At 49.9% G+C, this 25,731-nt stretch overlaps 1 protein-coding gene across 4 annotated transcripts in view; it reads left to right on the top strand.

Moving 5' to 3' along the window:
• Positions 1-25,731, top strand: part of LOC107224420 (nucleolysin TIAR) — a 310,510-nt gene that overhangs the window by 89,541 nt on the left and 195,238 nt on the right. The window contains exon 1 of one of the 4 annotated variants that reach the window (XM_046744106.1): positions 12,575-12,730. The exons of the other annotated variants lie outside the window; for them this stretch is intronic. The gene's annotated coding sequence lies outside the window, so the exon portion shown is untranslated. Of the gene's footprint in view, positions 1-12,574; positions 12,731-25,731 lie in introns of those variants that run through there. 4 annotated transcript variants of the gene reach the window in all.

The following is a 25,731-nucleotide window of genomic DNA, read 5'->3' as shown; positions in this document are numbered from 1 at the left end:
TCCCAGATTTTGTTTTTCCCCCTCTTTCACCCCGGGTGTTCGGTCCGAGCTGCAGCGGTTTCACCCCGCAGCGTGCCCAGTGACGGGCAAGAATTAAGGGACACGCCGCGTGTGTAATCCCTTTATTGTTTCATCCCGATAATCAGGAGCGTATATCCCCTCGGCCTCACCCTCCGCCGATCGATCATGAAACAATTTTTATGATTCCGAGACGAATGCATAGTGCATGAGACAATATAATTTGATCCTCGCGCGGCGGCGTGGTCGTCCGGCTCTACTACTCAAAGGCATTGAATAATTCACCCGGCTTCCGGTTGGGCACACGCCTCGGCCGCGGCGGACATTTGGGTCAGTTCCGATTTAATTGGCAACCGCGGAGAAGTGTTCCTGGCTACGCGAAGGCGTGTACGTACGTCTCGTACAACCACACACGGATTGCACGTGTGTCCATCAAACGCGATCATTTTATTTTACGACTGCGAATCACGATACACACTTTTTATTATATCTTGCGGGGAGCAGACTCCGGCGAGGCCCTCGTTGACGCACCGAATCCATTTCCACGCCGGGTTTTTACTGCCTTCGTATGGAAAGTTTCCGTTCCGGGCTTTCCTTCGCGTGGTTCGTCGATCCATCCGTGACTCGCCCCCTTCACCGCTCTCGGAAAATATAAGCTACGTTATATATGCCCACCCCGGCGATATACCGACCGGTATTTACACGCCCGGTATGCACGGTTTACGACAACGTTCCTCTACCCGTGCGTCCGTCGCGCAGTTTTACAAACCGACAATAATGAATAATAAAAGGGTATGAAACTTGTGCGCAGCGGGGCTTCGTTCTTCTTTCCAACCTCCGTCCAACGCGATACCGGCAATTAGGGGTAAGCTTCGCGTGAATATGATACGCCCGATATATCACACTTTTTTCGCGTTGGCTGTAACGCGGTGTTGTTGTTTATTAGAACATACGTTCACTGGGATCTAAAATTCACCGCACTCAGCGGGTGATCCGGTATAACAAACCGGAAAGTTTTTCTTTCAAAAAGAAGTATTATCAACGAGAAAATTCACCCAAAATGATTTAATACCCTCACTTTTTTCAACTTCTTTTTGCGCAAAAACAAATTGAATCAAACGATGAATACTTACTGTTTTCATCTGTCGTTGAAGACCCTAGGTAACAAAAATGGACGTAAAACATGGGTGTCAATTGAAACGGAGTACTTTTCTCATCCCAGTTCTCGGTATATCGATCGCGCCGACATTGTTGACCGGAATAACGATTTCTCGGCCTCCGGATTCTGTTTCCTCTTCCAATTTTTCGCGAGCATCGTCTCGTTTGTTTTTTCTAAAATTGCAGTTCACCGTCGGTCGAGCGTGGTGCTGGAGTTGAAATTTGGACTTAACAAACGAGGCTTTATTGCTTCTTATTCGTGTGCATCCAACTATGAAACGCGTTGTATCGAATCAACGTGGAATCACCTAAATTCCGCGGGAATTTAATCAGAGCTCTCTCTTCTCTCGGGTTCGGCTTCAGTTTCAGCCCTCCCCCCCCCTCCCTCTCTCGTTGTAGCGCTCCCCCGCTCTTTGTGTAGTGTATTGCCACGGGTAAGAGGTCAATAGTTTTCCGAGATATCTGCTTCGTTCGCCGGTCACGTGCGCGAACACCGCTCCATCCGCCCTTGCGGAGCTCTTCCTGCTACCGGAGAAGAGAGGGTCGGGGGTTACTAAGTTTCGCTCTTTTCGTCTCTTGGGCAGCGCGTGCTTTCCTCCCAATTCAGTTCCCTGTTATTCCCGGTTCCGCACACGCGAGTCGTGCGCGATGCAGCGTCCCAGTCCCGCTGACTATTGTACAGTTTCTCTTCCACCAGCCCCCGTTGCCGAGCTAACTGGCAACTGTAGTGCCCTGCACCTGCCTACCACAGTCGCTACTTGACAGTCAGTCGTTGTCTCCGGTTCCCCACGCCCGAACACTCGCTTCTTGAGGCCGTCCTCCCGCAGGATCAATTGATAGAGACGGGAGAATGGGATAGGATGTTCTGGAAGTTCTCGCTTCGCAACAGACACCCCGCAGCTAGGAGAAGCTGTGATTAATTAACCCCGGGTGAAACGGAGAAAGGGCAGTTTTTGCTCCTCCGCAAACTAATATCATCATTTTGGGAAGTGGCGTGTATGTATATCTGTATATCTATGTATCCGCGTACGCCCCGTGGCCTGCAGGATGACCGGAAGGGGTTCCGCTGAGGTCTCTGCGAAAGATCAAACGCGATAACGTCCAAGGATCAAGTAACCGGTTTCAGTTCTAATTACTGTATCGCTCCAGCTTCCGACCGCGAGCCTCGAGTCATCCGGCGCGTTGTCCTTCACCTTCGTCCTCGTCGAAACGCGTTACAATACGGTGGCAAAGGAGAGGGAACATAACGGAATGTCGAACGAATTTAGCCCCCTGTCTCATTTTTCGAGGACACTTTATGGGGCCCAAGGTATCGCGGCGGTGTCTCGCTGAATATTTATCACATGGAGGGGCGAGTGCCGAGCCTCGTTTCTGTCGCCTCGAATTGAACTCTAATAACCGAGAGCGAGGACGGTCCGTTCGGGCAAAGCGTGTCCTTTTCGATTCAGGCCTTCGACACGGCGTGCGGAAAGTGACGTGCGGAGCGCTCGGATCCGGGAGTGCAGTCCGGGTCGGGTGTGCGATCAATTTTGTAAAATAGAGACGTTCCGAACGGGCGGCTGCACGGAGCGGCCTCGAGGAGACGGGTTTGTTTCGGAATAAACAGATAGCGCCGATCCTCGACTGAATACAAAGCACCCTCGGGCTCGGTGCAGTGCCTGGATCAAAAACCCCGTCTTCCCGCCGGTGCGCGGCTTTGCGATAGCCTAGCCTAGCCCCCGTGCCTTATTTCCACCCCCGCGCGTTCTCTCGGCCAGGATTGAGTCAGCCTCGGCGACGCGGCGGGAGACCGGAGTCGGGGAACTCTTATTGCGATCCGTTCCTCCGCAGCATGCGGGAGAGCGCTCTGCACCCCGTGCTGCAGGGTATAACCGTGCGGCAGTAAAAGTTAAACCAGTCGGCCCGGGAATATAGATATCAACGACGCGCGGTAGCGCGCATCGTAAGTTAGATCGGAGCTCGGCGAAAATTGCGTTTCAACTTTCATCGGAGGCTACACTTTGCCGGCTACCGCAGACGCGATGGAACCCGAGTTAGAGGAAAAGGGAGACCGTAACCTCGGGGGGAGTCCTCCCCGACCAACCCGGGTCAACTTTCCTTATAATAATCGCTGACAACTTCGTGCGAGCTCGCATCGTACTCTGGTCAAAGCCCCGGCAACGATTTGTCCTCGTCAAAGCCCTCGATTTCAATTTACCCTCCTCGCCAAAGCTCCGCGGGGGTAAATTAAAATCTCCGGAAGGTGAAACGAAGGAAATTTTCACCCTCCAAAGGAACCGTCTACTACATGTATATTATATGAAAGATTTTTTTTTGTTTTTTTTTTCACGATTTACAAGCCATTTACCGTATTCAGGAAAAATTCTATTAAAATTATTATTTCGTGATACGTTGACGGGATGAAAATATATTTCAATACGACGGTGACATTATTCTGTCAACGACGACTTTGTAACGAAGAGCAAACCTTGGAAGGAATAGGGGAACATTCGGAGTGTGGTTTTTTACATGGTAGACAAAAAGAATCCCCGTTATACCCAGAGTCGTGAATTAATTAGTAAACAACGGGACGGGTTAGCGGAGGTTAGCGGCTTATTGAATGTGTACTCAAATTACGCATGACCGAGGACGAGAGAAGAGCACCGGGCATTAGCATGGAACGGTTCGGAAGCGACTCGGTGCTCTCCTTACGAACCTGTCGCTGTGATTCTCGGGCAAACAAGGTTCCTCCTAATTTGCAATAATTTTGAATTATCCTATTATGTTCGGGGACAGGGACGACGCGGTGCCACGAGTTACCCGTGAGGCGGGGTGAAGGGGTGGGGGTGGAGGGTGTGCAAGAGAGAAACTCCCGGAGACAACGAGCCTTTTTATTACCCTATTAATCCCAACTAGCGCCTTATTTTTAAATTAACATTTTTATCTCTCTCGAGAAAACAAGCCCCCTCCCTCCGTTCCCTTTCCCCTTCCCTTTGCTCCGCATCACCCCGATTTCCCGCTGCCAACGCAACTCCCTTCAGTCCTCGTAAAACGCGAGATTATAGAGCGGAATTCTATTATCTTGGACAGCTAGCGATCCGGAGTGAAACGAGGACGGGGCTGCTCTGGAGGATGAAATGGGCCGGGACTTTAGGCAGGGGACGTTTTTGGCCGTCATTAAGGTGCCATTAGCCGGTGCCCACCCCGTCTCTTATTTCCCTATCCCTTCTCCACCCCCTTGTTCACTTATGTGGTTGACACGCTGAAGTGAGTTCTTTTCATCCAATTTTGACGAATATTTTTCGATCCTGTTGTTAATCGCGAGTTTGGCGTTCGCGATGACATTAAAAGTCTCCTTTCCTCGCGAGGACGAAAAAGATCAATAGAGCAGGGATTAATTAAACGGACCGAGTGTTATAAGTCAGTCGAGCGGCGGTGGGAAACTTTTTCATCTTCGACCATCGGAAGCGATAAGAATTCCGTCCATCTATCGCTGCATCACGGAGGCGGATGTAAGGTGGTATCTTGCCTACCTACGCCTGTGAAGTAGTTAGAAATGGAAAGAGACGTTCGTAAAAAACGTTTTATTTTAATAGAACGATATAAAGGCGAAGTGTTTTCGCGGCCACCCCTAAAGCCCCTCGTTCTCCCTCCGCTGTACTTTCGAGATAAATGCCGGTGCTTCTCCGGACCAACCACTCCCGTCTCCTCCTCCCCCTCGCGGATTTTTAATCCACGTCAGACCAAAGGAACTCTCTTTCGCTCCCACTCTCTCAACGCAAGTTTGACGCGCTGCCAAAGTAGCTGGACCGACTCCCGGATCGGCGTGATATGAGGGACGACCCGGTTGAAGATTCGTCCAAGTTCCCGGGGCTGATTCGGGTCGGGAGCTAATTGGACGGGCTTAACGAAGACGGCCGGTCTGGCATGAAACCAGTGTTGAGAGTTAGCGGTGGAGCCGAACGCGATGCGGGGATCGAGGCAAAGCCAGTGCCAGAGAAGTTGTATCGAGTTATAGCGGGAAAAGTCGTGACATTCGCGGAAAAGAAAGTTCCGATGCTCGCCAGCAAAGTGACAAAGGTTGATCCGGGGACCGGCGATCGAGTTACGTCGCGACGTCCTCCCAGGGACGCCTCGAGTGTCCCGACGCCAGTCAGGACGCCCACCAGGATCCCGCCGCAATCAATTAACGAAAGTGATCGATGCCCCCCCTCCCACGACTCTTCCTCCGTTCCTCGCGCCGCGGCAAACGTCTAATAACCTCGTGTCTGAACGTCTGTCAAAAATATCCTCTCGCGATCGTTTCCCCTTGAATGATTCGACAGCCGGGGAAAGGCGTTAATAGTTTCCAGTGGGGAAAATCCGAGAGTTCAAACGATCCCGGTGAACGAAGTCAAACAAATTCACCCAAGTTTCTCATCCGACGAATTAAATTCAACGGTCCTTAGTGTCGAGGATTTTTCTACTTTCTGGTTTTGTCATTCGAACAATTGGACAACTCATTTTCGTTTCCTGAATTACTGCCAATGGAACACGATTCATTTCTGTATATTTGGCGAGACTGAACGATTCGATGAAAAAGAATCGACTGGCTTATTTTCTTGGCGGTTCACCGCGTTCTTCATCAGCTATTCCACGAGGCTGTTCAATCCGACGAGACAAAATCCGGGAACCAATCCCGTCAGCTATGTACTTACGTATGAAAATTTTCACGGTCCATCGAGGAAGAGTGTAATACCGTAGGAATCGTACACGCGCGGTTTATACGCCGAACAAGACGGTCACGTTGGCCAGCATGCTCGAAACGGAGTTCTGCTCAATGAATAAATATTATTCGAGAGCGAGTGGGTTCGTGGGAGCGCGTATGTGTTACGGGGCAAAGCAGTGGTTCTGACCGGAATCAGTTTTCTGATCGGATCAACCGAACAGCCAGAGAGAGATTTTCAATTTCCGGATCCACCGGGTCGATTTCCTTAACAGCTGCCTATCAGAATTTCATCCCCAATTCATGCGGGGGGGGGGGGGGGGGGGAGAAGGATTCTTGTCGGCGTCGGTGCCGCGGCAGCGGGACGTTGGCGCCTGGCTAATATATGATAGTGGTCGAAACGGGTGGCAGTAATGCTATCAGTTATTGACACAGTCGACGAGCGAGTCGAGCGAGGCATTCGTGCCGTGAAAAGGGGTCATAAGAGGGATCGGGTGCCGGGGTATACACACGTACAACACACAACCGAATTGATTCGAGATAAGTCGCGAACAAATCCCCCCATGATGCGTTTGCCGATGTTGTTCGGCTGACCATTGGTGCGGTGTGGCGCCTGGTGGCTTCTCGCTCACCCTCTCAGGGTCCTGGCTGTTCGCTTAACGGCCGCAATTCACTTCGCACTCTCCTCACGTGGTGCCGACTCAACTTTCTCCAGGTGCTCGTACGATCCTCCACACAAGCAAATGGTCGCGGTGTGACCCCGAGCTGCGACGATACTGGAAGCAACGGGATACCGGGACGGGGTTGGGAAGGGCTGTTGCGAAGTGTTGACACTTCGGTCCACCGGTCGAAGCCTCTCGTCTCCTCTCCTCTCCTCTCCCTTCCGCTACCCGCCAACGCCAACATTGCCAACCCAAGTGTCACGGGCGTGATGGTACGGCGGGGTCGAGAGGCTCAGGGGTTTTCATCCACTTTCTCCGAAGATGGTCAGCGTGCAGCTTGCGAGTTTGTTGCGGCCTCTGTTCGCACCCCGTCACCTTGAATACCTGCGAAAAATCGTGCGCGGAAGAGACTCGGAGTTCGAAGATGAACGAACCCGAACGAGTTGGCGTCGAGTGTTTGACGGGTCGCACGGCGGTTTGGCTGCTTCCTCGATATCGCAGTGATCCGAGGAGCAGAAAATTGGAAATCCGAGCTGGTTTTACAGAGTTTCAATATCAAAGGATACCCAATCGTGTTTGATCGTTTGAAATTGCATTCGGTAATTCGATAGGGTTTGAAAATACTCATCTCCATATATAGATACGCATTCCGGGCCTGCATAGAGCACGAAAGAATTCCTCCTCTCCTCGCGATGCAGCGTTGCACCGGGATCTGCAGCTGATTTACCGTGGGCCATTTCAGCGAGAGGTTCGAGCTGGTCTTCGAGGGGGTGAAAGGGTGGGTCGAGCTCTTCGCGCGGCGCCAATCTGCGTTCCAATTTACTTTGAGAATCAGTTACTCCACGGAACTCCCGAGAGGCGAGCCCCTCGAGGGTGAAAATAAGGGAGAGGGAGAGTCGGGGTGAAAAAATGACCCCACCAAATTTCCATGGCAGCGATCATCATTTACTTAAAGTCCACGGCATGGGAACTGCCGCCAACGCAGAGAGGATTCCAGCCTCGTTGTCGCTGTACTTCAATCCGCCCACCATCGGCGAATATACAGCCAGGGGCGAGCATGGCCGACCGGACTACGAGATTCGCGGTAATTTTTTCCAATTATTTGCCTGCTTGCGACCAATTTTGGAACAAACCTCCTCAACGTAATCAGCAAATTGTTCCCACCGCTCTTTTTCCGGCTGGCGCTACTCTTATTTGCTGTAAACATACGTTTTACGTACCATTCACTGTAAGCAAACTAAGAGAAATTACATTTATCGAACCACCTGTGAATGCGATTCCTTGGTTACGTGAAAAATTTTATCCCCAATATGAGCAATAATTTTTTACTTCTGAAAAGTAATACGTCATTCCGCCGATCTAAAGAGTATGTTGGTAAGTTTGAGGAATTGATTCGTACAATGGTGCCGAGGAAATTATATTATCGGCGGGATTGTAGAAAATAATTCAAAAAAATCAATAAATCTTTCATTTAATCCGACGAAATTATTTACTATTCGTTGAAACAATTACACACTTTATGGAAGTAAAATACAATTCTTCAGGCTAAATAGAAACGAATTACATCGCAGAGTCAAAAAAATCTGGGCAGACGATATTTCATCCACGCTCCACACCGCAGCACAAGTTACGACCATTGCCATTGTTATTCTCGTACAACAAACTGGCAGGAAGTGCAGGATAATTGTTCAGATATTTTAGATCCAGGATATTTGAATAATATTTCCCGAAAAATAATTCCCCTTCTCTCACAGTCAAGCACCACAGCGGCGAAATATGAAAAAAGGAGCGAAACGCGCGTCTAGCCGTAAAATGATCCGAACGAAGTAACGAGGCCGGAGGGTGGAGAGTAGTTGCATTCCGCATTTGGCGTGTATATTTTTGCATCGGCGCGTCGGACGAGGGGCCTGTAAAATTTACCCCGTTTCCGCGTTAAACAATAAAACGAAGACTCCGGAGTGGTCGTAGGCGTCGAGGACCCTCGGCCTCGTGGCTCCTGTGTATTATACTCCTCACACATGGCTGCGCAGCGAGCGGCGTCTGTAGAGCGCGATACGGGGGCACGTCTGGCGGGCTTCGGGCGAGACCGAGGCCAGAACTACACCGCTGTACTACAATGGTAACAAGCCTCTCCATATTCATGGCTATCGCGTCACTCGGCAGCCCCCGACCCGCGCCTCGCTCGAACTTGACGCGAGCTTTTCCCCCGTCGCGTCGCGTCGTTCCCGTGTGTGTTACGCGGAGGTGTGTGTACGCTTAACGGGCTCCCGAAATATCGGCTCTTCTTCTCGATGAAAAATGAGCTTCGCACGCAGCGGAGTAACGTAGAGCCTTTGCGAGGACGGAAGTCTTTTAATCGAGCTTGCGCGATTCTAATTAAGAGAGAGATTTTCACGAAGCGAAACTGTTTTTCAAACGAACGCACGACGCGGCGTAAGGAGCTTACACGCCGAGGTGAAGCGGAGCTTTTGTTTCGAAGGTATTCACCTGTCTCGCTCCGAGCTATCGGTTTAAGCCCGTGGCGGCCAGGGAGCGTATCGAATAAAATCGTAAGGCTGCCGATGCACCTGAGACCCTCGAGCCCCTGTAGCGAAGTGGATTGAGCAAATAATAGCTGTAAATCGATCACGGCTAACGGCATGGCGTGACGAGAAAGAAGCAATTTTGGTAACAGGGAATGAATCCGGCGATCCGGGGGAAGTTTGTTAAGCGTAGCGCTTGGCCGAACGACGATTGTGCGATTCTCAAAACCCGTATAGAAAGAGCGAGGCAAATAATCACGTCGTTAGTACCGTAAGTACTGTAACAAACTCGACAAGCGTTCGCAGGCCGTTTGAAACGCGAGCGCGAGAGTAACGGAGTGAAGAAGAGAGGCGGGGAGGATGAAAAAGAAAGAAAGAGAGTAAAAAATAAATAAAAGCCAAATGGGAAAAGGAAATGAAACGGCTTGGAAATGGTGGAGTAAAAATTTATTATTTTATGGCTCCGTGACGCGCGAGGAATGCCGGGCCGGGCACAGGCAGGACTGCAAGGACGACGACGAGAAAGACCGCGACACGTGTAGTTTATTTTTCAATTTGTACCTTGAGGGGCGGGAATTTTTTGCCGAATCAATCACGGGTTATTTGGTCGTCACCCTCCTGGGGCGACTCCCTCCCGGTCCCGGTCCCGGTCCTCGTCCGAGAATCTCTCTTCGGCGTATCAGCGATGGACACTCGCGAGACGGCGGGCCGTGCTTTTAACCGAGTCGGGTAAAGCTCAGAATTTATCGAACGGTCGGCGGGAGGCGACCCCGGTTCAGATATAGGAGAAACGCTCGACCCTCGGTTGACTTCGTCACTTTGTAAGGGAGAGCCCGCTCCCGCAGCCAGATATTTTCCTACGAACCCCGTCAAGCCCGGCAAACTTTCTCGAGACTGAGCGCAGAGACGGGACGAGAGAAATGAGAAGAGCACCCCGAGGGAGGCTGGGGTGCTAATTAATTAACACGCAGCTCCGTGGAACCGCCCGGAAGGCGGTGCGATCCTCGAGGATGCCACGGCTGTGTGCGCCTCCGCATTTGTTGTCTCGCCCGAGTCTCTTCCTGTACCTCGTCGCACCTGCATCCGTACGGATTCGGCAATTTCTGCACCCCGTCGCCAAGGCCCGGATAAATACGTGTTCGAAATCAAAGACTATTTTTGTTGCGGACTAAAGTTCGTGGCTGCTGAGGTTTTAAGAATTTCTGTTTCAAAATGCTCAGGGTTACAAGTATACTTATTCGAAGTATTTATTTAAAATGAGTTAGAGTTTATTCAAAAGGATTAAAGTTCAAGTTTTATACATGCGATAAGTCCAATGTGTAGTACAGTTCGGAGAATTGAATGATTTCAGGTTCTGGGTTGTCACGTTTTTGCTAATTATTTGAAACGAGTGCGGCTAGTTGGGTCGTTAGCGATCAACCGAAGCGTCTCCTGAAGGGAGGAAATTCACCGCAAAGCAGCTTTTTGGAATACAAATTTATCCGGATTCTAGTAATCACATCACGCAGGGCTAAAGGCTGGTCCACGTTGTTGGATCGAAGTTGTAACTTCAAAATCGAGGGTGAAAGAAGTTGGCTGAACGTGGCTTTTTCGATCAAAGAATCAAACGGCGTCATAAATTTCAACCAAGTTCGAGACAAGTCGCGAAATGTTGGAAACGAATCGCACGGAGTATGGCAGGTGAGTAGGTGTGTACCTGGAGGTGGGGAGTAGCGGTGGTGAAAGGTGATTTGTTAAAACTTGTCGGTTTGTGGGTTATGTGACGGCGCGGGCGAGAAGTGTCTCTAACTAGGTACTAGATGACACGAAGGCGGGCATTGATTAATTAGAATTAATTATACCTTACCGGGTAGTTAACACGAGTGGCTTAGAGGGAAAATTGAGCAATTTGAGGGGATGATACGCGTCTTTCTTGCCAATTAATAAATGATTAATTATCGCGATGACACTTGACATTTTCCACCGACTCTGAACGAGGAGCCACGCTTTCTTCCTACTCCACCTTGCCCCTTATATACACCCACACCGTAACTCGGCTCCTCTTCTCGCGGCTGCGCTTCTTTCACTCGAAAATTTTAATTAAAAGATTTTCATTAAACTCTATCATTCGTATCAAGCCGTGCGAAAGGTCGTTATCTTTCCCTAATTATTTCCGTACGTCGTCGTTTGATGTGTGCAACCCCCTACAGCCTCGTGGTTCGCGGGGTAAATGCCGCGTCATTCGACCCGAGGTTAGTGGAACCTTCAATTTTTCCTTCACAATTTTCATTCCCACTTACGGTAAGAAAAATCTCCGGCACAAGTAACGGCAAACACAAAAAACTCCGTGTCTATTTATTTATGTAATATTTGCAAACTAAAAAAAAAAAAAAAAAAAACAACTCGTTCAAAGTACATCAAACTCAAATATGAATCTGCAAATGCGGTATCCCGGTCACACGCGGTAAAATACGGTAAAATTCGACCACTGGTATAAACAAAAATGTTTGACGATGTTGATTTTTGCTCACCTGACTCTGACCGCTGCGGGGTTTGAAGCATGCGGGAGCTCGTGTACAGCGGAATGCGGGTTGCGCTTCAGAAGCCGATTGTACGCACAGCGTTTAGACAAATATGGGTAATTTCGACCACTCTGAACATTCGTGTAAGTGTAAAGCGCAGCTTCGCGTGCACGTGTATGATGCACACCCGTGTAATGCCGAATGCGCCCCCCGCGACACCCCGGCGAGCAGGTATTTTATTTGCGAAGCTCGAATGCGGCGAATGATTTCACAGCGATTCAACACAGTGATTGTAGGTACAGTGATTACCGCGTCAGTCACGAATCCAGGCTAGGTACATACCGGCCAGCAGTTCACCCCGACTTCGTTCGTTCGTTCGTTCGTTCGTTCAGTTGCCTGGCAAATTAACGCAATTTTCAAAACGAACAGCCCCCACGTGACTACCGGCGCAAACGCTTTAATCACAAGCCAGCGTGGCATGCGTGTGGGACATGCCGCGTTATTGCCCGGGTACATGCATAATTCCTCTTTCGAATGAAACGGGAGCTTCGAATTACGCGTTACGCAGACTCCTGGCGTTAATGAATTCCCCGCGACATTGGGAACGATTTGAGTGAGTGGTTAATTTGTTTATATTTTTTGTATTTTTTCTCTAGTCAACAAGCACTTACTTTTCAACTGTGGTACCGCTGGGGGTGAATGTGACCGAAGATCGATGAATCTCGAGTCTAATGAACGTTGGGTCTGCACGTGACGAATATAAGAAAACAATCACTTGTCGTACACTGTTCACTCAACGTCTCACTCACGAAACAACGAAACGAACGTTACGCGACGAATTCCGTAGCGATACTGACTATCAAATGTGATTCTTACCCTCTGAGAGGTGTAATGTAAACATTGGGCGTTGGTGTTTACGAAGTAAGAGGAGACTGTTGTGTTTAGGTACGCGCCGAGTGAAGCGAATCACGAAAATTGGAGCTTCGACCGTGCAGTGGCTAGTGATCAGTGGAATATCGGTCAGTACGGAATTGTTCGGTTTGGTTCCGACTCGAAATCGTATTTTATTTAAAAAAGTGTCGACTACAGTTACGATTCGTGAGTGAATTAGGATTTCTCTCAGTGTTCGTTTAGACAAGCAGAGCAACACAGAGTATACCTACTCTGTTTGATAAACACCGAAATGTGAGTAGAACAAACTTTCGTAAGTCAAACTTTACCTAGACGTAGCCCTCGTTTGATATGACGGAATCAATTCTCCATGGCGCCGAGTGCTATTCACACCTTTCTTTTTACCGCACCCCTCTTATACCCTACTTCTTTATTCACGAAGCCCGTAGTATCGCGCATCGCGCCGTATATCAGGCTGATGTATATTGCATAAGAAAATACCGAGAGAACACCGACGAAAATTGATTGCTTTGAGGGACAATAACTTTCGATTATCTACTTCGCGTTGTCAGTGTCAATTCGCTGTTGGACCGCCTATGAAAGTACGAAGCAAGAATAACGATTAATAATGCGTTGTGAGACTCACGCGATGCATGCAAGTGTGAAAAACCTGATTCATCGTTTTTTGCTGCAGACTCTTGGAGAATAACCGGATAAATTGTTATACTTACATTTTGAAGATATTCTCCAAAAGTGCTAAATTCGAATTTGACAATTTCGTCAACCTAGGTGACATTGAATTTCTACCGAAGATATAAATCTCGAAAATCAAAAGTGCTGAATTATCACTAGGTTAAAAATTTCATATAGCGTCCAATGTGACCTATAAAAATCAGAAAAAATGTATGCGTTTCGAAAAATCCAAAAATATCGAGTTTCGATGGTAAGGAATGATCAGTTTCAACGATTAAAAAGCGTTGCACAAATGTCACTGAAGAGATACCAGTTTCTGGTCGTTCAACAAAACGTGCAGAGCCTTTTCCTCTCCACGTTCGCTAAAAACCGTATTTCCCGACCACCCAGTACGTGGCATCACCGGCCCTGTATATCCGGCACGTTCGGGTTGATCGCGAGGTAAATCGTCGTGCGACAAATGCACGGTATACCCGGATAGAAAGGGGCGCGGGGCGCGAGAACGTTTATATTATCCGGACCCACCCCCGCGGCAGACACACGCACACACACACACACACACACACACACATATCCCCAGCAGACTCTCAGCATGTGTTATACGTCTGAATAAGAAGTCTGGCCCGGTTTGGTTTTCCCGAGTGCCTGCACACAACAATCCTTTCCGTAGACCGCATATGGGCAAGTGCACCTTGATACGTCTGAGTAGCGGAAATGCGGAGGGCAGGGGGGAGGGTAGCCTCCCTCGAGAGAGGGGATAATGCATGCGGCGCGAATAGTCGAGCGGCCGTGATGCATAAATTTCAGATCAGTTGTTATAGCATCGTTCGTCTGATTACAGAGTGGAGGGGTGGATGGGGCGGGACGGCGAGCTACAATTTTGGTAATGAATAATTTAAGATAATTTAAGGTTCGCCTAAAGGGTGCTCTCGGGTTCGGAGCTTGAAATTGTGCGCGACTCGCCTCGTCTCGTCTCGATTCCACCGCCGCCGCCGCCGCCGCCGTCGCCGCCCAGGGCTTTTCCACCCCATATTTCAATCAGTGCTCTTGACAGCGTCTCGGATCCTGCAGGAATCCCGGTGCGGGAACCGCTCATCCTTCCCGTAAATTAATCGCTCCGTGGTGCTTGCAAAGAATTAATTCTCGATCCGGCGGTGGATGAAAACCTCTATCCGGACCGGAAGCCGCGGCTAGCCCTTGAGGAGACATCCGAAATCTTGAAAATCCTTCGACAATGACGCCGCTTAGGACGTTTCGAGGGTCGCCCCTCACCCCCTGCCACCCCCGTCACGGCCCTCGCTTATTCTGAATATAATTTTTGTAAATTGGTCCCATATGTATGAGGCCCCCCGCTGAATCCACAACTAGGCCGAGAGAGCTGCTCGCGCCCTTCCTCCCCATCGGTCTCGCGGTGCTTCCGAACCATCTAGAATTTCAAACCCACCCCGCGGAAATAAAACTGGTTTATTGCTCCTCCGTACTTTCCGTATTGTACCCACCACGGGGCCGGTCTCTGCTCGGTTCGAAAATGCAGAAGCCACCTCCTCGCGGAAAAGCAGGGAACGCCGTCGTTTTTCCACCTGCTACCGGCTCCTGCGGGGCGCCTTTGCGAAAGGGGCAGAGAATCGTCGCTGCGCGGATACCGAGCGAAAAGAACTCGCCCCCGTTACCTTCAACGGCGACACTGCCGCCTCACGCCGCGCCGTTACGAACACCGTGGCCCCGCTGAATTTATAGAAATTCATGGGTTTAAGGCGCGCCCGCGTCTAAGTTATGCACCCCACGCTCTCCGTCGTATCGCACAATACGTTATACCTCAAACACACAGAGCCGGGGAGAAATGCGATACCATATGCGACCGCGGGCTTCCCATTCCTCACTCTCTCTCTCTCTCTCTCTCTTTCTCTCTGAATGATTTTTACAATGGCTTTCGGAGGGTCGGAACAGCAAATGAACTTTTACGTTGAAGATACTGTCTACCTAAATATTAACAGGGCGAAACTTTACCGATATCGGTAAATTATCACTGATCTTCAGCGATGAGTGTATCACTGGAAAAATTAGTACAGCATACTTGCAGTGACTATTTGTAAATTTTTTTTTTTACATATTTGTATGAGTAGAAAGTAATTCTTCGCGTTTGATTCTTTCCGGTGACTTTAAAACATTTCACTCAGTGTTAACTGATTTTATCGAACTCCGGGAATGAATTTTTTAATTTTCTGGCACAATTTCGTCGTTCTACGCATGATGTGCCATTTTTGAACATCTTCTCACGTCTTCTAGTACTTTTGAGTTTGCGTCCCACATTTCTCACGAGCCAAAATCTCCCGGTTCGTTTATTTACGTGTCTTATTGGTCGGTGGGCCGATTAAACCGTGCCCCCTACAATTGTGGACTAAAAGCGCCGTGTGTCGTATCTATTGACCGTAAACCCCATTCCTCAGAACTGCATAGGGCATCGGTACTTCGTCTTTCGGTAGCTTATACGAAACAGCGGCGGGCGCGGTGGCTTTCGGAGTATCAAGTGGCACTCGGCTCGCTGCTGAAGGATAACTTGAGAAGGAGTCGGCGAGGAGTGCAGCCATTGCTGAGGACCGGCCGGGCGATTCTCCTCGTTTCCACCATCTCTTGATAATTTTCACCGTGCGGTCTGTTCGCCGTGGTACCTATACCTATAGCCGCAGCGTCGAGCGCCGGATCGACGGTCGTTTTGCGGGGTGAATTTTAAACAAAATACGAAGCTCCGTAAACTAAGGGTCGTTAAACACGCCCGTACGAGGGTCTGTCGGCTACGAACGGGCAATGGTCTAACCCCGAGAGCCGGGCGACGTGGTCGCGTTTTGCTCTGATATTAAGGGTGAAGGGAGCGGGCGCGACGCGAGGGCGGAGGGTGAAAGGGCGGGAGGGGGGGGGGGGGGGAGGGATACTCCATCAAAAGGGTAGCTTTTATATTTTTTATATTTATGAGAGATGTTTTTCCCCGCCGTTCTCCTTATCTCGGAGTTACATTCCTCCACCCCCTTCCCCCTCCCCCCTTCCCGCCCTCCCCCCTCGTAGCCGCCTGCGTCTCTCCTTCAATTTTTCCCTTTTCAACCCCTCCTTCCCTCCCGCCCCTCGTTCCCTCTGACTGATCAAATGGCCCAGAACCAAACGAATTCGGGGAAAATCAGACGATGTGTAGAACGGTTGAGCGAGAAATGCGAAACAGAATTGGAAAGTTTGATTTTTTTTTTCACACTTCGATCCTCTTTTTTTTTGGAGGGATACCTTTTCGTACGAGTCTGGTACACGCCCGTTTAAAATGATACGGCTTTTTCGGGCGTCCCGTCTTTGTTTTCTATTTACCTCTTGATATTTTCATCATTTTCGTGTTAATATCATTCTTTTCACTCCTGCTATATTACAACATATTGCACACCTTTGACGAAAACAAGATGAACGAGCGCGAGAGAAGAAGAAGAAGAAGGAGCGAGACGGGGCAAGAAGAGGTACTTTAAAAGCATTTTCACAGCTTGAATTCAGCCGGTATGCTCAACGCGGTGTATACATCACCCCTTTCTCTCTCGATTTCTCTCTTCCAGACCAAATATTTTCACATTTTCCCCTTTTCGCCGGCCGCGATGCACATCCAGTAGTTGAATCAACACTCGCCCAGCGTATTCCTCAATATCCTGCGGCGCCCCCGGAATCGAGGATTCGCGACGGATAGATAAATAAAGCGAAGAGAAAAATCGCGCCACCTCACTTCTCGCATGTGAATTGAAGCAGGTCATTTCGCCGGGATACGCGAATGCAAGTCGAGACATCGTTCGTCTGGGAATGAAAGGTGAGATCGTAGGGCCGCGGCCGTCGAAAGGATCCGCGTATGAATCGGGGAGGCAGGAAGAGATCAGGGGTGATAAGTTGTTCGGAGAAACGCTTATAAAAGTTAAGAAACTACCCCTATAAATTCAACGCAACGCGCACCCGTCTTATATACCCACCTTCCGATGCCTAATACACCCACCGCATCTCCCCCTTAAAATTCAAACTCTCTCGGCAAACTTGGCGCCCACCTTTCTCCCAAAACATATCATCCCGCTCTATCCTCGTTTCTTCTTCACGGGATATTTTTCGAAAAAACGAAGAAAAAAACACGCACGCATACACACCGAGTTCGAGTATCGAGTATCCCTATGAAAATATCGGCTCGTTGAATTCGCCATCGTTTTTCTTGCGCACGTTCTTCGTGGCATATCCCGTACACAGGGAGATTCGCACGTATACTCATACGTGTACAATGTGTACATATACTCACATTCGATGCCTGGGTGCGTATTTCGAACTTGTAGAAATATACGGCACACACGGTATGCTTCCACATCTCACACAACAACACCCGCCGGTGGGTCTCCCTCTATATCTGCGCATTAAATTAACGCAGCCCAAGCCGAAAGCTTACACGTATACACACGTCGCGGGCGTATGTTGTGTACACAACGTATAGAATCGGTTTTACACACCCCCAAAGTTTCAGAACTCACGATACGCTCGGCGTTTACTTTTTTTCTTGAGGCTTTATTATGTATAATGTTACGGGCATCGAGAGGGCGCGATTCGCGGGGTGTGCGAGGTGAAAAAAGGGGGTAAATAATGACAACAACAACGATAATAATGATGGAAAAAAGCGATGGCCTGCTGTTTAGCATATGCAACCAGTATCCCTGCAGCTGCAGGGTAGAGCGTTTATTTATTTATCATTTTTATACACCTTATCCCGAGAGCCCGATTTTTCTCGCATGGCCAACTTCTTCACGCTCATTGGCCGTGTCATTACTTATTATTATGCACCCCGGGACATATTTTTAGATCGCTCGGCTCCCGCAATTTTCTCATGATAAAATTTATACTTGCTACATGGAGGCAGTGAGTCTGCAGCGAAGGGGATCGTTACGCAATTTGAAGAAAAAAAAAAAAAAAACGTTCTTGCTTGCACTGTTGAAATTTTTAGCACAGTCTTGGAAAGCGTTCGACAAACAATTAGACGCTCCGCGATTAAATTATTATTCCATTGCTTCGTAGCTGTTCCGTCAGTTTTTTCAAGGCGCAAAAAAAAAATGCGAGGAAAAACTTTTTCTTATTTCCACTCCAACTAGCGGGGTTGAATGCCCTTCACCCCTTTGAACAAGGGGCGCGTTGACGATCTGCAAGAATGAGATTGCAGAGAGAGAGACAGAGAGAGCGAGAGAGAGAGAGAGAGGAGTGTACAGTCTTATGGATGTGACGGTATGAAATTCCTCGGCGAGACACAAGGGTCCTCGGTATAGTTTTTGGGGGGGTTGGCTTGTCAAATTCAAGCCCCGGCGAGGCCTGATAAAAAGATAATTAATCGCGTCGGTTTAAGCCCTCGTGCAGGTTGATCTTGACGAAGCATTTATCACGCCAGTCAGTGTTTTAGAATCAGGTTGTCCTTTTTCTCGCGTTCGTTGTTTATCCCGGCCGCGCCTGTGTAAAACCGTGTATGTATATTTTTCTTTGCCTCGGCAGACCGGGTCATCCTTTTTGCACCTTTTAACCCGACCGTCTCGGCGCAGTCTGGCCAACGTTCGTGGAAAACCGAGCTTAAAATTTCCCTCGGAAAATAAATAAGGAGCACCGAGGAGCGGGGCCTTCTAGCCGGCTACTCGCGCTCCTTGCTCCGCGCTGTTTGCCCTCGCCGAGGAAAAGGCGGACCATAAATAAGAGCGGCGAAAAAATTGAAAGCTTAAAAGCTCGATAAATAACGGGGAAGCCTAATGTTGCAAGAGTACGATAAGCCTCCGCGGGATCCGGTTACGCTCAAAGGGTTCGATACCAGGTGCAGGACGACCGCTTCTCGATCCTCGTACGGCTATCACGGCCATGCCGGTAAATAAATGACGATGGAAACACGGAGAGCGGCTATTATCTTACGCGGTCGTTTCTTCCTCCGCAGCGCGGCACGTTTTGCCGCTTTTCACCGAATACCCGGAAGTGCCGGTTAAGTCGCGAAAGGCTGAAGGTGAGTTCGCCCCATCCTCGTCTGCGCGCATTTAAGTTTATTCAAACCTGCATGAGCGCCGGGTCTCGCCGTGTGGAAAGACGGGGAGGCAAATGAAACGCAAACGCAGCCCAGCCGGTCGTAGCGTACGAACGAATCGGGAACACAAGGTCTCCGTGAAAACGAATATCGATGGGTATAAGGTGTATAGCCCACCGTTCCGTACTCGAATTTCTAATATATTCTCCAGAACCTGGATCCGCAGACATGGAAAATGGGCTGAGGCGGTGGCGGTGGAAATGCACTCGTCGCTATTCCAATAATTTGCAATAGGTGTTCTGTAGGCGAAGGGAAACGGGAAACGCGGACGAAAGTTCGAATATTATTCATATCTAGTTACGGCGAAAAATTGGAAAATTTACATATGGTAGCGAGAAATTAATTTCTTACGTACCGACGTCTTACATATTTAAATAATAAGCCTCCAAAATATCGACGATTTCAACGATAAGACAGACAGCCAGGTCTTGAATCCCACAGTATGTTACAGCTTCCGAGAGTTTCAAGTACCTAATGTTGCGATGATTCGTCGAAAAGCTTGAAATCCCGAAAGCTTAAAGCTCGGTCCTCAAATTTTTGCTCACGAAAGCCAGCGAAATGACCAGAAACAGATATCGACTGATCGTTCAAAGTTCCCTCAAGTTCTGAAAATCCCTCTCCAAGACAATAAAAAAAAAAAAAGAAAAAGAAAAAGAAAAAAGCTCCGATACGCGGGAGCACGAGCTCCGTGGGTTCAGCACGTTCGTTGGCTGTTCGCGTCTGTTCACTTTCAAAGTAAAACCCACATCAACTTTAACTTGACTTTGGTCGGTGGTCGTGGGTATATTATACCGCGGGAGTGGATTTGCATAAAAATGAAACTTTGGCGTAGACGGGTGAAGTTAATGAATTTAAACGAGGGATGAGCCCTGATTCCAGAGGGTGTCGACAGGGGCTGCCATCCCCCCCCACCAGCCCTGTTGACTTTCTCGCGATTTGACAGTGCGGGCCTGAGCATCATCGTCATATCGAATCGACACCCGCGTGAAACGACGCAGGGTGTGCGAGTCGAGGGTGGCGGCGTAGTGGCCGAGATGTTCACCCCCGCTCCCCGCATCGCGGTCCATAAATATTTCGGATTATCCTAAGCCACAGCCGGATCCCGTGGCCTCCTCACTTTCTCACTTTCGCACTTTCTCACCACCGGCGGCCCGGAGAGTTTATAAGTCGGCAATTTGGGGCGCAGGGCACGTACGCGAGGCGGGCCCGACGCGCCGATCGTTGTGACGGTGAAATAAATCAGGCCAACTACACCTACCGCAGGCCATTCCCGTCCCCCCTTTCTCTCCCGGCATTTGTTCGGGAAGTGGGACCGTGCAATTCCCGTTCGGGCGAACGGGAGACGTGCAAATTAACGACGCTGCGAACATTCGCCGACGAGCCTGGAATCCTGCCCGAAATCGGTGGGTGGGCTCGTCCCGATAGGAACACGACCGATTCCGCAGCTTTCGTCCGCTCCTGCCGCTCGCCATCCTCGGAAGTGGACCGCCGAGTTCTGCGCGCGCACCGGTTCCCTCCCTGGAGGTGTGGTCACCCGGCTACGCTGCAACCCTTCACCCTCTCGGTGAAAATTAAGGATATCACCGGCACCTAGATGCCCGCGATCGCTTCGTATGGAATCCGACGAACCCCTTTATCGCCCTCCGAAAATCAGCCGAATCGTTTGATCCCGGCTTGAAACTGTCACGGAGCTGGTTACGAACACCTCGAATACAGGTACTTCGGCTCCTTAAAGCGATGCTTGCGTGGATTGTAAGGGAGAATTGTATTTCAAAACAGACCCGAGTGTCACGGGTGAATTATCGGGGGAAGTCTTATCGGTGGAGTCGAAACTTTGGCCGGACTTTCTGAAAGATCGCGTTTGATGGATGAGTTAAACGCGTTGGACGGCGTATTATTACCAACCACGAGTGTTCCACCTTACGCATCGCTTCAAGATATTTGACGTGGACTGTATGGAAATCGAATTTCGAGTAGGTATAGTCGGTACAACGTCGTACGACTTGTGTAAAAAGTATTTTTCAAAATCGCCCCAAAAGCTCGGATAATCAATTCATTTCTCATTCGACAGAATTTTCATGGAGTCCAGAAGCGATCGGTTACAATTCGAACGAAACAACATTGCCATTTTCCACTTCTCCCCCATGCTCTCGATAAATCCATCACCCTGCTGTATCGTCGAGTAATCTTTCATTGTGAATTGGAAGGGTCGAAAAAAATACGCGTACTCCGTGAGCGAAATCAGTCACAATTAGGGATCTCCGAACATGGCATGACAAACCTCCCCAATTCAGCTCTGCTGAAAAGTATGTGACTGATTCGCAAAAATTTATGTTCTCATTCGCTGAACGGAGAATACAAGTCCCTCCGATTTATCCGACGATAAACAAAAAAAACAAAAACAGAAAAAAAATAATCACGGCCATCGCATAAACGGTCATAAAAATAATCGCAAAACAACCTATCCGTGTCCATGTCCGGACTCGCACTTTCCCCATCGATTCTCAGCCCTGCAGGGCCGATTGTACGTACCTCAAGGGGCATCGATCATCGGCTCTGCCGTGTAAACGTAGCGCCGTGTCGCATCGCGGGAGTTTATAAGTGCGCGCGGATTGCGGCAGGGTGCATTCAATCGAACTGGTCGAATATCGGAATTGGTGTGCAGGGTGCGTGTAGGTGGACAGCGGTGCGTCAAATGCACCCCCCTTTCCCCTTTCACCCTCGTCGCGCGCGGCCATTGTGCAATGCTTTGTTCGAGTGGTGAGGGTGTTGCGTTAATCCGTCCCCCGCAGCCCCCGTGGATTGATGTGCGTGGCGTCGGTCCGTGCGGCGTGATTTGCGCGACGTCCGGCGTCGTGTCGAAAAAGGCTTGCCGTCGTATGTAATTCGACCCTCGTTTCTCGGTCCGCAGCCCGCTGTTCGGACCCGGAGGTTGATCAATCGCCTTTGCATCCCGCTGTTGTCCTCGCCGGTTCAACGATCGTTTGCGTACAGCTCCAGATTCTTCCTTCCACGGTCTCTCGAATTATTGGCGCAGTTTACCGAGATCGACGCACGAACTGACCGAGCCCTCGATGCGCCGGGTTATCGCAGGTCGACTCCAAGCTTCGCGAAACGCGGTGCGCGCGCGTTTCGCCCGACTTTCGATACATCGTTTCGTGTATCGTGGCGTGTATCGTCGCTGTATCGATTCAACCCCTCCAGCGCCGCTCCTCGAACCCCTCAAGCTCCTCGATCCCCACTCGGCTCCTCCGGGACCCCCACTCTGCCTAGTCGTCCCATGGTCGTCGCAACAGCCCGTTTCGATCTCGAGGAAAAATTTGCAACAGGATAATTTTGTGGTTTGAAATACGTCCCGATGACCGGAAGAAGCAGCGATCCTTCGCTTCGCTCTTTCTGACCGCTCTCCTTCGGTTTCGAATTTTTTCCACCCCTATTTTTCATTTTTTTACTCGATGCAAAATTTAAGGGATGAAACCGGCACGGGCTCGCCATTGTTACGGTGCGAAGCCGACTCTGCACGCGACCCCCACTCGTTTGCTTGCCCCGCCGAGCTTGCGCCCCACTACATCTCCGGATTTCTCCCTCCCCCGAAACCCAGCATCCCCACCACGTGGCCACTCCTCTTTCGCTCTTCTAGTTCAGCCACCCTTAGGGAGATGGCGCCACTTCTTGCTTCGGACAGTCGACGATCCGCGAGAGATGAATCTGTCGGTAAAAAAGTGAGACGCAGACTCTCGACCGAGGGAGAGTTTTGTCTTTACTGACGGCGACCCGAGGGAGACGCGTACGTACCTGTACACGATTATTTCAGCCGCTGTACTCACTTTGCATTTCCTTCTTCCTTCTGGATTTGTATCATTATTCCCGGTGACCGCCGTATGTGTATGCAGTCTTGTGGAAATATCTCGCGTGCGGTGTATCGAACGGCACGACCAAACCTCGCGTTAATTTGTATTTGAATAATTTGAGCGGGAATCGCGTCCCGCGGTTTATCAGGATCGACGACTGCTATACGGTACCTACGTGGCTGCGGTAGGAGCAGCGGGAAAGCGTGACCAGGGCGATAGGATCGTGATCTGACCGAAGATAACCGCAGCTGTGGCACGAGTTGTTGCATTTTTATTTCTCAATTTCTTTATTTTTTTTTTTTTTTTGGTTTTTCGCGTTTTTGTTTTATTTTTTTTTACTTTAGTTTAAAATTGTTCGAGTTCTTTTTTTCACCAGTGTGAAATCTGAAACTACACGGATATTTCACTGCTCACGTACAGGCGTTAGTCTAGTTTATATGCCAGGCTACATCGATAATTGTCACGTATATATATATATACACGTATACCCTGGACACCTCCGTTCCGTCACCCCAAGAAAGAACTGAAATAAAATCATTCTTCATCCGCGACACCGCGTTTATTCCCGGCAGGCGCCAGGTACGACTTCCGGTACCGCCGAAGGATTTACAACAGGTTGAAAAAAGTGGAGTAATCTGCCGCCGCGGATCGCTTGTAATCGGGAAAAGAGGTAGGGAAGAAGGATTGGAAAAAAAAAAAAAAAAAAAAAACAGGAAAAAAGAAATTCGTACGTGTAAAGGTAAACACAGTTTATACTTCGGTCGTGCGAGCCTACGGATAAGATAATTGTAATAATTTTTTTTACTACCCTTTTGATTCTATTCCTATGTAACATTCTTTTTTTTTTTTTTTTTCACTGAAAACGTTTCATCATCGACCGGCGCGGTTTTCCGCTACAGCGATAAACGCGCTCGGCGGTAATTATCATCCCACCGCATCGACAATCGGCCCCCTTCTAGCAGGGATGTGTCGTGAGTCAGGGTTTCGTGCCGAGATAAACGATACGGCGAACGAACGCAACCGCATCGAGTCTGGTATCCCCGTCGTTGTTCAGTTTTTGGAATTCAGGGGTAGAAAATTTTCAAGGGTTTATATCGGGGCTGCGGAGTTTTTGCACGTGGGGTAGGACTCTTGACCCGAGCCGAACTATTTATCACGGCACAACGCGTACAACGCACGTGAAGCGCGGTTGGTTGTCCCGCTCCCCTACATTATCACCCCCAAAATGTCGCGCTTACAAGGGACGCCGGCGTCGCAATTTCGGGAACACGGGCCAGGAACCTTCGCGGTCCGCGCGCTCCTTGGTTTCGGGTTGTCAAAGGAGAGTCAAGATCAACTTCGCTCGGGTTTCGAGGAAATTAAACCCGCCCCCCGACCCTCGACCCCCGACTCTGGGGGTCCGCCGCGTGCGACGGCGACGTGATAACCGCCTGATAACGTGACCGGGTAACGCTGGGCACCTATTCGGTATAAAGCACACAGCTTCGGTACATAAATACTAACGTATAATATACCCTGGAACGCGGTGGTGGTTTTGGCTAGGCGTTCCACCCCCCGGCATACACACACACACACACACCGACCTTTCTAGCGCACATCCACGGGGTTGTTTGGAATTCAAACAGACACTACGTACACCGGCAGCGTGATTAGCGAGGGGCCCGCGGGTCAAACGGGGAGTCGGGATGGCGAGCTGGGCGAGGTTGCCCCTGGGGAGTTAACCCGACGAGGGTGGAAGGGGGGGAAGAAGCAGAAGAATGGAATGAATCACGTTATTACGAGTAATAACGTACACTCGCCGGTTGGCTGCGTGTGAGTACGAGGTACACACTACAGGGTGTGTATATTCGCGAACGTCACGCCCCCGCCCCCCACCCTCACACCCGCCCCCTCAACCGGTCGCGGCTCTGTTTTCTCTGTCCGGTTATTAATAGTAATGACTCGGCGACGCTTTTTCTTTCTCCATTTTCATCCTTTTGTTTGTTTTATTTTTTTCGCCAACGCGTGGACTGCGCCGCGCTGTTCCGCTGGACGTCGAAGGGGCGGAACGGCCATGTCGCGTGAAACACGCACCCCCGGATCGTGCGGGTCCTCCGGGGATCTGGGATCTGGGATCTCACATACGGCCGCGGGGCGTGAAGGCGAGGCTGACATTCCGTCGCCTTTAACGGTGGTGGTGTGAGTATTGCAGGGCACGAGCTTTCGTCGACGCCGCGACGCGGGGTGTTACGAGCTGCTGACAAAAAGCGACAAAAAGTAACGCGAAACGTGTCGGGTTTGGCCACGCGTGTCGTCGCGTTACACCCGCTTTGTAACGGCTTTAAGGACCTCGCGTGCCTCGAACCAGCCTTGCCGTGGCCTTCGAGAAAAGGAATAAAAAAATATTGCCAAAGAAAATACCGAGGGTCGAGTGAAACCCGGAAAAAAAAAAGGAAAGCGGTGGCCAGCTCGGTGGCGACCAGGGTGCATCCTTGGCTGGCAAACCTTCGAGATTTATTTCACTCATAACTGGCCAGATCTCTCCTAACTCGACACTCGTTCCGAGCCACACGTGCTACGTCCTACGAACAATCTCCCGAATTTTCTCATACGGTTGTTAGCGGACTGCCTGCCGGCCGTTTCGACGAGACGTGTCGTCTGCCGTTAAGTGC

This window comes from Neodiprion lecontei, chromosome 6, assembly GCF_021901455.1.
Source record: "Neodiprion lecontei isolate iyNeoLeco1 chromosome 6, iyNeoLeco1.1, whole genome shotgun sequence".
NCBI classification, from domain to species: Eukaryota; Metazoa; Arthropoda; class Insecta; order Hymenoptera; family Diprionidae; genus Neodiprion; species Neodiprion lecontei.
This window is presented reverse-complemented; position numbering and strand designations above follow the sequence as displayed.